At 43.9% G+C, this 11,526-nt stretch overlaps 1 pseudogene; it reads right to left on the bottom strand.

Moving 5' to 3' along the window:
- Positions 1–6,820: 6,820 nt before the first annotated feature.
- LOC147825724 (egl nine homolog 1 pseudogene) lies at positions 6,821–9,091 on the bottom strand (annotated as a pseudogene).
- Positions 9,092–11,526: the final 2,435 nt, after the last annotated feature.

Here is an 11,526-nt window from a genome sequence, read left to right as displayed (position 1 = left end):
TTGTGAATAAATATGTAACATCAAAAATGATCCTCTCTTTAGTATTTTTTCTTAGTTATACATATCATATATATGTATGATATGGCTACTTTGAGACTTTGGGAAATAGCTTGTAATATTTTATGGCAATAGAAGCTAAAGAAATATGGTAGAAAATAAGAGTAGCCAGCACGCTTCCAACCCCAGAAAGAAACCACACATTGACCTCATGGCATTTTCAAGTTCAGCATCTGCTAAAGGTGCCACACTGGAGGAGTGTGCTCAGCAATCCTAAAGGTTTCCCATCTCATCCATTTCCTGTGCTAGGGTCAGTGATGTCATATATCCTGACTAGGACACTAGTCATCAGGACAGTGAGGACAGCTAGGTGGGACATCTCTGGGTATAAGTTGTCTGACCCGTGTAATTATGGGATGGAGCTTAGAGGCCTCAGAAGGACAAGTAGAAAACCTGAGAGTCCCCTAGCTGGCTTCGCCCATGTTCAGAGGCAAGTGCCCTCATCCTGAGATCACTTGCACATTGAAGTGCTGATTCAGCCCTCAGTGTTCTCAACTGTAGCAGGAAACTCTAGCCCAAGGCCAAAGCCTAGACTCCCTTTACCAAAGTACAGGAATGTGCCTCCATCACTTCTCCTTCTGCTGAGCCCCTAGAACAGCAGTGGCAAACCTATGGTACATGTAGTATTGTGTTTTCCTTTTAAAACAAAAGATGGTAATGTAGAGTTATTTTTCCTAAATGAAAACTTCAGTATTCAGGTTTAATTGCAGTGCTGGCATTTTGCAATTAATAATTGGGTTTTGGGTTGCAGTTTGGCATTCAATCTCTAAAAGGTTCGCCATCACTGCCCTAAGGCCTCTTAAGTGCAGATGTTCCACCTGTAATCATGGTATACTTCCTTTTTAACAAAACCCTCACTGATGAAGATCACAGATATGCTTCATCTAAAGAACCATTAGCTAGTTACAGGAGATCACCTACTAAACAGAGATAACAAAGGAACAGAAGAATAGGAAATCAAAGAAGCCACCGCTGCATCTAGGCCACAGGGTGCCAACTCTGTGGTTCTGAGCTCTAGAAGTAGTAATAGAAGATAAAGACACTTCTTTGGATACTTGCAGAGTCTGTGATGATTTGAAATGTCAGTGTATTTATTGGATGATGACTCAAAGACAGGAACAAAGTCATTTTTACTGCAGTTTTCCCCTTGCAGAAGCCCATTGGTAGAGCTCCCATCAAAGACTTTAATGTTTTCACTCTCACATCTTCCCTCTGGATCCAGCCTGTAGGCAGAAGATACTTGAGGCAGGAGAAGAATCACTGGCAAAGTGGATTCACAGAGCAGAGTCAATTACTCATATTGGCATGATGATTTATACAACAGTGGCACACCTGTTTTTATTTATGTCAGGTAAAACGGCCAAAAACCAAGACCAGACAAGGCCACAACAAGCCTTTATTAGGGGAACAGATCTGCCAGGCTGGCTCTGAACAAAGGAGAGACGAAAGCAATATGGCCGGGGCAGGGAGAGTCTTTTATAGAGACTGGGGTGGGGGTTTGTAGGGACTGAGGTGGGGTTGAGTGAGGTAGTGACTAGGGAATGGAGGAGCTGGTGATGTCACTAGTGGTAGGAGGTGAGCGAGTATTAGGTTATATTGTATACCTAAAATGTGCCAATTATTAGAATGAATAATCGATAATGTAAAATAGGAATAAAAGGTCCAAAGGGGTAGGGGTAGTGGGAGGCACAGGGGAAAGGAAAGAAGGGAAAGGAAAAAATGATGAGAAATGGAAAAAGTGGAAATAAAGTCTTTGTAAATAGGGAAGGGTGGAGGGCGTGAAGGGAGGGCTAGGAATGGGGAAAAAATAAGAACCAAGATGCAGTATATAAAGGTACAGTTCCCAATGAGAAATGTAATTGTGTTGTATACCTACAATGTACCCATAAAAGAATTTAATACAAAAAAAAAGTATTAGGTTACTTTCTAGGCAGGAACAGGGACATGTTGGGAAGAAGGGTTTATTCTTTGGTGGGAGCAACCATCTTGGCATGATGTCACACAGGGGAGGGGGCAAGACACAATAGGAAGAGGGCAGCTACTATACATAATAGCTGCTGAGGTAGTGGGAGACCTATCAATTTAAACTTCTGAAAGACTTAAGATCATCCCCACTATCTTCAGGATAAGATAAGCCAACAAAATAAAAAGTCTTTTTAAGACTTTATCTTAGGTGTGATTATGGCATTAAAGAGTTCTATAAGATATCTCTTTATTTATTATTAGTAGTATGGATTATAAAGGAGTGATTCTGGCTTGCAGCAAAACATTCCTTTGGCAAAAACTACAGAGCACCAACAAAAATTAAATTCAGTAACTTTAATAACCATTAACTAAAAAGCATTCACGGTGAATTTATGGTATTATAGCATTTATAGTATAGTATATAGCAAGCATAGTTTCTATAGAAGTTTTTGAAATTAGTTGAAAATTTGTGAATCAGAGTCATTATGGAAATGTCCTATATATTAGATAATTATCCTTTTCCTGTTTCAAAGGAGTAAAATAAAATTGTTTCTTGTTGGCCAAATGTATTTTGACAACTATGGAAAAGAGTGACCATTAATAAATGAATCTGCATTTCTATTTGATTATTATGCTTGAATTTCACATTTTTGTGTTATATCAAGGAACTAAACCATTTGAAACAAAATTTAACACAAACACAAGTTAATAAAATATTTGATAATGGTTCCTCAATATTGTTTTGGAGTCATGCATTAATTCATGCGTAAGATTCAAAGGGTATGTAGACATATTATAAATGTTATGAACATTTTGTACTGCTAATATATTTTTTAAAAATTTGTTTCCAGTTATAGGACTTCTGCATCAGACACCTGCAGAAGAAACTCAGAGCCAGCCTTTCAACAGTCTACATCTGTTTTCATTCATGGTCCTTCCTCTGAATGCAGTGATTGTGACCACAATCACAGTGAGGCATTTTGCAAATCAACGGACAGGCTACAAATACCAGAGGCTGCAGGGCTATTAACTAATTGATGTAGCCCTAAGCAAGACACATGCTCCCACATGCTGAAAGAAATGGTACCTCATGGCTACCCAGGATATGAATAAAATAGGAAGGCCCTGAAAAATGATACACAGACTTTTATGTCACTGTGTCAGTGTATTTCATTAAAAGATGACTGAATTGAACAAATATTATGTCCATTAACTCTCATTTTAGGAACTGAAGTCATTACATAAATTACAAGCATCTCTTTTTGTAAACACGAAACATCTTAACCAAACACCAGATGAACAGAAAAAGGTTATTTTTGGTTAAGAAAAGTAGTCTTCAAAGTTTGATGCTTTTATTTTCAAGTGTTAAGTAAACAACGCAAATGTAAAATGCAAACAATAAATGGCAAATGTGCTACCTTAGAAACATCAAAAGTTATATCTGAATCTGAAATGTAAAAGAGTGCAGTGCAGTTGCTTTGCTTCCCATGTTTCACTGCTGAAATACAGTCTTAGTGTTTTCTCACCTTAAGCAGCACAGAAAAAGTGAAGAACCTGACTATAAAATGAGAGACCTTATACAGATGCTGGATTAATGAAATAATACCATTTTTCCTCCTATGTATCATCAAATATCAAAGCCAAAGTTTAATCACACTAGCAAGGAGTGACCAGTTGTGATATACAAGTTCCCCTCTACAGTAAGTGAACAAATATTAAAATGTTGAAGCTAATTATATTAGATGAATAATACATTACTTCCTCATCACCTAGCAACACACAGTTTCAGGTTCTAGTATAAATCCAAATGGGTAACCACATTCCTGGATGCACAAAGACATGCTCTTTACATCTATAAACACGTATCACAAACACAGGTTGCTGGAGGGAATACAATGGATATGACAGAAACTACTCTCCCAGAGAAAGTCCTCGAGGGTCTGGAGATTTTCCAGCTTCAAATCAAACCAAATTTTCTCCTTTTTTTTGGGGGGGGGTACTGGGTATCGAACTTGGGACCTTGAGCTTGCGAGGCAGGCAGCAGAACCACTAAGCTAAATGCCTGGCCTCTCTATTTTTTAATATCTCCATGTAGATCTTCTAAATACTTTTCCAAGTGGCCATGCAGTGAGTCTCCTATATGTTCATCCATATAACTTAAATCGAACTATTGCAAGCTTCTTTTTTAACCTAACAAATGAAAACACCTGAAATTTAATTAGAATGGGGAAATAACATTAAATATTTGAAACAGCACAAAAGCCTAGTTTGGTGGCTGCACTTCAGCTGTCTCTCCATCTGCAAATGACTGCATATTCTCTGCTGGCCAGCAGAGCTTGTCAACGGGGAAGGTAGGCAGAAGGCGAATCTGGCATGAAAGTATAATTCTAGGAAAATTATTAAATATTGTGACTCACTAGAGTAGAAACTTGTATTACTGTGATCCCCCCAAAATCCTTTGTAATGGAGATATCGAGCTATACCAATTCATTGTCAATTTGTACACCACCATTTAAAAAATATTTTTTTTCTTTAGGAAGAACTATAGTGAAGCCCTGGGTCTGGAGTTGGTGGCCTGGCCCTAGGTCCTCCCACTTACCTGGTTGGGTGTGCTGTCCAGGTCACTTTCAACTAGGTCTCCAGAATGTAAAATAGGGATGGTAGTAGCTACCACCCCTGTCCTCCTGGGTATGGTGGGGACCAAAAGAGAGAATATCTGAGCAGCTGGGGCATCCATGTTCCATTCCCGATCACTGAAGAATTCTCAGTGCGAGTGCCAGAATCCACTTTAGAACTTGCTTCCTTAGGCCACAGTAGTACTCCCTACCATGGGTGGGGATTTAGGAAAATATACCGTGACCCAGAAGTTTCCTAGGAAGGTGCGCAGGATCACCTCTGTGAGGGTGAGGGAGGCAGGATTGGGAGCTGACAACCTAGGAAGCAGTTGCAGTGAAAGGGCCCAGCCAATTCCCTGGGCAGTCTGGGGGACAGGTTGGCCCTTCAGATGTCCCTGGGGCCCAGTGCTGAGACTTATATACCTCTTTTGGCTCAAGTTGTGGCTGGCTGTAAACTTGGACTAGACAGATGTCTCAAGTTGAGGGAAAGTCAGGGGGAGCAGTGGCACTGAGAACCATCAGCCATCAATGTTCCCTAGCAGCCCGGAGAATGGATGACAGACTGAAGTGGCATCTGGGTGTCACTCCTGAGGAGCCACTACACTCATTTCCTAAAACAGCTAATAAACAGCTTACTAAACAGGATTTCAGAATGTCTCCAAGGCAAATTTACCTCTATACTGTAGTCAAGAGACTTCCTTAAGGTATTTCAGAAAGGCTAAAAGCAAAGGGACAGGCAATAGAATACCAGGCTCATGCAAACCAGAGGGCCCAGGGGTTGGAACCCAGGCTGTCCACTTGGCCTCTGCTGCCCTAAGGGCTGGGGTCATCTTGCTACTGTCAAGCAGGAGGGAAAGACCTGCCTCTACTCCTTCATCCCCATCCTAGGCCACATCTCACCAGCACAGGGTGAAAGGTGTTCCTCATCCTTTCCCCATAGGAGTGGAGTAGAAGTCCACTCTTCCCACTTGGTCTGCATCTGATAGGGGCTGTGCAGTTGAGGGTCCCACTACTGTCTGGAGGTGGTGTGCATCCACATCCCTACCTTGCCTTTTGACCTCACTCTGGTGAGGGGAGGAAGGAGGGAAGGGGCACTGGGGAGCATGGGGGACTAGGCTCTGCACTCCACCTTTGCGGGCTGGGGTGGTGGGGTGGGGCTCTGGGTTTTCCTGGTGTTTGGTTGGAGGAGGACAGTTTTTGTCTAAAACTTTCCTGTGTTGCTGGGTTGTCTCTTTTCTGTTCCTTTCGGTAGAGAGCATAGGCTTTTCTTGGGGCTGTTTTAGTATCATACTTCGTGTTCCTCAACAACAGGATTCTCCTTGAAGAGAAGTGCATTTTGATCCATGGAGGATGGAATATTGAACAAAGTTAGCCTGGCTTTACAGCTTCATTGTGCCTAAGAATCGCCTGGAGTATTTTTAGAGGGCTACTTCCTAGATCTGGTCCCTTGAACCACACCAAGTGAAGCTGATCTGGAAGTTCATTGGGATTGATTGAGTGACTGATTTAAATACTAGTCCTTTCATTGTCAGTACTTTTCACAGTAGAGATTGGTTGAAAGTCATAAAGTACTAGCTGGTTCTTTTCTTTTTGGCAGGTTTTTTTTTTCAATACTGGGGATTGAACCTAGAGCCTAACACATGCTAGCCAAGCTCTCTATCACTGAGCTACATTCCCAGCCCTGCAAGCTAGGTTTTGGCAGCTGTTAAGCCTCTAACTACTTCAACACATTATGGATAGGCGCGGTTAATGGGACATTGAAACTTGGAAAGTGGAAACTCTAGCACCCTGGTTATTTGGAAAAAACCCTTTATCCCTTTGAAGCATTTGCATGCAATAGATATCTGATGCTAAAATCATTGTTTAAATGTGATTAACCTTGATTTAAAGATATCTTGTTCACCATATTGGCCACAGGCCACATTTTATCAATTTCTGTTTATGAGGAAACTTCATCAAAAATAAATATCAGCATCACATTTTTACTAACATAGTTATTGATGAAGGACATGTAGTTAATAGAACTGAGATGTTCCTATTGGAGGCAACAGCTCTTTGGGTCACGTGTCAGATTTTTATCTTTTAGGACCTGAGGGGTTGCTCCCAGGATGCACCAGACAGTGTCCATTGCTTTGTGGGACTTCATAACACTGTAGTTTCATCTCTTATACTGGTATTTATTGTTAAAAACTGGAATAATTTCTTGGAGCTGGGAATTTGTATATTAAATATTGCTAATAAATATTTCTTAGCAAGCAAAAACAAACAACAAAACCACTAATGTTCAAGTCTGTGTATTTACAGGATATCCTGAGAGTAGCAAGGCTAGCATTGGTGTCTTCCTGTCACAGGAAATAGAAAAAGCAAGTGCTGTCCTCCTTTAACAGACACACATTAGAATATGTGGATTTTTCCTTGTCTGTTTGTGTACTTCTCAAGTTTCCTGGATGATGCACGATCTGAGAAACAGACTGAGAACACTACCACATGAGCAGCTGGCAGGTCAGAAAGCAGGTACTTAAAATCCCAACCCCACAAAGCTGGGCTCTAATCTGTTCGCCGTGAAACAAAACAATTAAAGCTTGTTTTGACGAGTCAATGACATGTATGATTCAACTGTCACATTACTAGAGTTTAAAGAAAAATGAGCATTGGCTTCCTGACAGTTTACTTTTCATAAGACTCTGCGTAAGTTCTGAAAATTCTCACATCACCAGAGTGACAGAGATCCACCTATTAGTATCTGAATAATAAGTCATCGACTTTTTTTTTCAAGCTGAAAATATCTTTATTTAAGACATTTTATTTGAAAACACTCTGGGTTGTAACTATCCCAAACAAGCAATAAATGCACATAAATTATCTGTGGTAATGATTCACTCTTAGGCTACATTCCTTAGCAACTCTGAACTCAAGAGAATGAACACATATTTCAAGTGTCCGAATTAAGTAGAATTACGAAAAACTGGAGAGCAAAATATTTTTTTAAAGGATGAAAATGTCTAAACCCATGCAAGGTCAAGCTGAAATGACCTTTACTTGGGCAGGGTCCTGTGGTCTGTACTCTGCTGCTGCCTTCCTTTCACACGGTGATGCCACCTATTCGCCAAGCGGATTCAGTGTCTGAATCTAGAAATGTGGTTCAAGCCAGAAGGTTTTCTGATCATGAAAGAAGCATTTCTCATCTTGTCTAAACTACACCCTCTTTAAAAATCATAACTGTAAAACTTCCTGTAACATACCCGGAGTTCTGAATAAATAATAGTAAACCAAAGTAACTTTAAAAGTTTAAATTTTTCCCTTTTAAAGTTTTGCTTTACACATCAGTCATGTGGGATTGATGTTAACCTTGTGCCTGGTTGCTGGCTACAAGCCTTTCTCTTCCAGGTCACTGAGGAGGGCAGATAAGTAAGAGTTTATTTTCAACATCAACTCTCTCTGCTGCTTGTTCAAGTGATATGCATGTATGTCCTGGGGCTTCTCTGGTTGGGGCGGGTGAGAGGTAAAACAAGCAGGCTTCTTCCCTTGGGACTCGGGACAATCTGTAACCCACTGCTGGCCTCAGGCATGGGGAGGGATACAGGATTTCACTTCACCTTCAAGCCATCCTTCTTCTAGTCCTTGGGGTTTCGTGCGCCTATTGATCTTGTAGCTGCCCAGCTGCCCATTGCAGTGGCGGATGAGGTCGTCCATGCTGCTCATGAGCAGCCCGAGGGTTTCGCAGCCAGGCTCCTTGCCCTCCACCCAGGTGATCTGGTCGCCCCGGATGTCCTTGGACGAGTCGCTCTTCTGGCTGACCAGCTGCCCGTCCGTGAACTTGCCGGTGTCGTGCAGCGCGCGTCTCGCGGCCCAGGAAGTCGTCTGTCACGCAGATGCCGTGCTTGTTCATGCACGGCACGATGTACTGGAGCGCCAGCTTCAGCGCGGTCAGCGGCTTCGTCTGCCCGTTGGGCCGCGGTCCCCTGGTGCCGCCGCCAGGGTTCAGCGCCTCCCCGGGGCTCAGCAGGGTGCGCCCGGCGAACACCGGGTGGGGGAGCCTCGAGGTCGCGGCGGCCTCTGCTGGGGCCCCCAGCGGCGTCCCCGGGGACGGACACTGACATGGGATCGGCGCCGTCCCCGCGCAGTCCCGCCGTTGTCCGGGCCGCTCCCCCAACCCCAGGAGCCCCTTTGGGCCTGGCCTCGCCGCTCTGGCACACGAGCTTGTGCTTCTTCCAGTCCCGGCGCTGGTGCTCCTTGGAGCAGTAGAAAGAGCTCCGGCAGCGGCCGCAGCACAGCAGGTTCTCTATCTTCCCGCACAGCTCGTAGTACTGGCGCTTGCGCTCGCTGGCGCTTGGCCCGCTGAGCCCGCCGCTGTCACTCGCCTTGGCAGAGCAGGCCGGGCGGCCGGCCCGGGGCGGCAGAGGGGCCGTTAGAGCGTCCGTCAGAGCGTCATGCCGGGCCGCGCGCTCCGGAGACCCTCAGCGCCGCATCGCGGCCCGCACGGTAAGCAGGGCGCACGGGGGCAGGGCGCGGCGGGGCGGGGCGGGGCTGCGGGGGGGGCGGGGCTGCGGGGGGGCGGGGCGGGGCTCGACTTTTAAAGTCTTTAAAATGGCCATGAGGTAGAAGGAAACAACCCTGTTTTTAATAACATTTTGTACGCTTTAACACAATGATCAACATCTTGATAGGGAAGAATGAGAAAATCAGCATTTTTAGCCTAGAAGGGTAAACTGCCTTAGCAGTGCAGTAGTTAGAGATTTATTTAGTAACAAACCTCAGAGAAGCAGTACTTCTGTTTTTCCTGCCTATCTCTGTAAGGATCACTTCTGATTTGCCAAGCATTGCTTCACTGCAAGAAGTAGACTGCTCCTAATTTCTAATATATTCACATACAAGTTGGAGAAATCACACTCAGGTCTTGCTCTGACCGGTCGCTTTGTTGATCTCCAGTGGTCCCACTATCGGGAAATGCTCAGTCTGCTCTTCCTTGGGCTCCAGGGGATCTGCATTTTTCCTTTTACGCTCCACACAGCCCTGGGAGCAGTGAGAGGAGTAGTCCCTTTCCCTGCACACGGCGATCTTACATTGCAGGTAGACCACATCATAGCTATCAAGAATACTGAAGGCATTGAACTTGAACTGGGCCACATTCTTCTGTGAAAAACGGAGGCTGACATACGTACTGTCTTTGATACACCTGATAGGGGAAAAAAAATCCAGGCCAAAAAGATTAACTTAAGGTATGATGTGAATTTACTCTAACCCAAGTAACCAGGTTTGACCCCAGATTTCTGAATTCCAAATGGAGCTCTTCCTACTATACGCTCTTTCTTTTATAAAGAAACCACTACCACTCCTATTCCTACTTCTACTATGTACTCATAGGTAGGGCTTTTGGGAGCTGGGTGGATCTAAGGCATGTAATACTGAGATTAAGAATTTGTGGTACTAATTTAGTTCAGTGATTGAAATTAGTATAGTTCTGGGTGTGGATGATGGGAAGGCCTACCTTGAGTATGAGTGGTACCACCCAAAAGGCTTGTAGCTTGGATGAGATAAAAGGGAAAAAGAAACTTGCTTCACTGCTTGCTGCTTTCTGCCTTCTGCCTGTCACACCATGAACTGTTTCTCTTCTGTGATGTCCATCTGCTGGGCTACCCTGCCTTGGAATCAGCTGACTATGGACTGAAACTTCTAAAAACTATAAGTTGATATGAATCTTTTCTCCTTTAACTTGTAGGTGTTGGGTAATTTATCTCAGCAATGAGAAAAATAAGTAAGACAAATTTTGGTACTGGGACTGGGGCTGTTGCTGTGATACTACCTGGACATGTGGTTCAAGAGTCTTTGGAACTGTCTTGCAGGAAGAATTTGGAAAGGTTTGGAGGTGCTAGTTGAAGAAGCAGCCCTAGAATGCTGTAAAATGAACTTGATGGGAGATTCTGATCAGAGCTCAGAAGACCAGAATGCTGACAGAAATGTAACTGGTGAAGACCAGGCTCAGGAGGTTTCAGTTAGAAGCAAGGACTGCATTGGCTATTGGACTCCAGACCACATGTGTTATCCTTTGGCAGAAAATGTGTCTGCTTTTTTTTTTTCTTGTTCAGAGATGCTCCCTATGACTGAGATTAAGGGTGGTAGACTAATTAATCTGGTGGAAGAAATTTCAAGACCCTCTAATGTTGAGGCAGTGCCATGGCTACTGTTGGGGACTTTTAGCCAGACTTATGTTGAAAAGCCAAAGCAAAGAGTTGAAAAGAATGATTTTAAATGCTTTAAGTTTGGCTAGAAAGGAAGTTCTAGTAAAGTTGTGGACTGAATAGATAGAGCAGAGGAAAACTTGGTTGCTGGAAAGGAACAGGACAATAGAAAAGATGGCCTGAGGACATCACAAGAACCAGAAGGACTCCTTCCTCTGCAGCCTCAAAATTGTAAAGGTGAAAAACTTTGCTTTGAGAAGAGAGCCCCAAATCACCAGATCCCAGAATGGCAGTGGTGTAGGGAATTTGTTCCTCAGGAATGGGTGCATAGCATTCAGCAACTCAGGCACTTGACCCCCACAACCAAGAGAGAAGGAAGTCTAGCTACCACTCCAACTGGTGGCAGACCTTGGTGTCATTCACACAGTACTGGTTTTAGGTGCATGCAGAATGCAAGAACTATGGGGTCAGGGCTTCCACCTAGATTGCAGAAGAAGGCCTGGGAGGCCAGGAAGTGTGCCCCTGAGAGGGCAGTGTGTGAATCTGTGAGTGTGAAGCTGAAGGTGCAGTGGAGAACCCAGAAGGCTGGAGAAGCCAGGAATGTTGATTGTGTGAGGAGAGCTGCAAGGGATGACCAAAGCCTGCCCAGGAGAGAAGCCATGAGAGCTGTAACCACTGATGGTGCCATAGGGGCAGAGCCACCAAAGCTC

This window comes from Heterocephalus glaber, unplaced genomic scaffold (genome assembly GCF_053883595.1).
Source record: "Heterocephalus glaber isolate CG9 unplaced genomic scaffold, H.glaber_assembly_v1.0 deba00001497, whole genome shotgun sequence".
In the NCBI taxonomy this organism is placed as follows: domain Eukaryota; kingdom Metazoa; phylum Chordata; class Mammalia; order Rodentia; family Bathyergidae; genus Heterocephalus; species Heterocephalus glaber.
This window is presented reverse-complemented; position numbering and strand designations above follow the sequence as displayed.